Raw genomic sequence first — 1366 nt, 5'->3', positions numbered from 1 at the left:
CAGCGTTATCTTAATTGATTGTATACCTGAGTTAATGATATTTTTAATTTTTACACAGGAGAATAAAGCAGTGTACCTACTGGACTTTTCGAAGAAGGGTTAGAAATCCAGGAACAAGGAACACTAAGGGAAAGACACAATTTTTGAACTGAACATATAGTTCCACCGAAGATTTGACTTGGAAATTTTTTTTACAGGCAAAATCGTATAATTTAAAACGATGCGGGAAATTCCCAGTTGTTGGTAGGTACATGATGTGTTTAAATACCTACGATAGTCATGTTGTTATTTTGTATTATAAAACATCAGATAGGTATATACAACTTTATACTTGACCAAGTCACGTGTTATACAATTTAAGTATATGACAAGAGCGCCGATTTGTATGTATTTGTATATTTGATCTGGTCCATCGTTTATGATAATATACAAAGTGAGCACAACATTTGTCTCATGACATAAAAATGGAACTTTTTTAGTGCATTTTATTATTATAAATTATAACACACACTATACACTTTGTCAGTTTATCGTAATTATTTTGGGTAGTGGGTACGTTATAAAAGTTATAATCGTGACGGGGGTTTTTAAGTATTTGCGATTGACGCCGAACGAAGATCGTACAAATTTAAAAAACAGTCGTACAAATTCATACAAATTACGTACTAAAAGATGGTGTAGTTCTGATCATTATTTTATAATTTTTAACCCAGGGTGGGGCTGAAATCACATCACCCCAGCCCCACCCATAATTTTTTGTTAATAACGGGTAAACCGAGACCGTACACATTTTGAAAAATATCATACAAATTCATACAAATTACGTACTAAATACCTAATGGTAAATGAAATTTTCAAAAATTCCAAATGGGTAGGGCCGGGGTGATGTACGTGTTATAATCGTTATAACGATATGTAACGCTGAATAGAACTAGTATTTCTCATAAGTAACAATGTAATATTTTTTTATAAAATAAGCTCAAGGGGGGGTATTTACCCTATTACCCCCTCCCCAACCCATGGATCCGCCACAGCATCAAGGGATTTTTACACAGGAGAATAAAGCAGTGTACCTACCGGACTTTTGGAAGAAGGGTTAGAAATCCAGGAACTAGGAACACTAAGGGAAAGACACAATTTTTTGACTGAAAATATTGTTCCGCCGAAGACTTGACTTGGAAATTTTTTTTTACAGGCAAAGTCGTACAATTTAAAACGATGCGGGAAATTCTCAGTTGTAGGTAAATGATGTGTTTAAATACCTACGATAGTCGTATTATTATTTTGTATTATAAAACATCAGATAGGTATATACAACTTTATAATTGACCGAGTCACGTGCTGTACAATTTATTTAAGTATATGA

At 33.5% G+C, this 1366-nt stretch overlaps 1 long non-coding RNA gene across 1 annotated transcript in view; it reads left to right on the top strand.

Moving 5' to 3' along the window:
- The first annotated feature begins 6 nt into the window (after window positions 1–6).
- The window catches only part of LOC115033370, a 4200-nt gene continuing 2840 nt past the window's right edge, over window positions 7–1366 (top strand). Inside the window, exons 1-2 of the long non-coding RNA XR_003838686.1 lie at window positions 7–243; window positions 1196–1241. This is a non-coding gene — a long non-coding RNA (uncharacterized LOC115033370). The remainder of the gene's footprint in view (window positions 244–1195; window positions 1242–1366) is intronic.

This window comes from Acyrthosiphon pisum, chromosome X, assembly GCF_005508785.2.
Source record: "Acyrthosiphon pisum isolate AL4f chromosome X, pea_aphid_22Mar2018_4r6ur, whole genome shotgun sequence".
Taxonomy (NCBI): domain Eukaryota; kingdom Metazoa; phylum Arthropoda; class Insecta; order Hemiptera; family Aphididae; genus Acyrthosiphon; species Acyrthosiphon pisum.
Note: the sequence above shows the minus strand (reverse complement) of the source record. Positions and strands in the feature narration are given on the sequence as shown.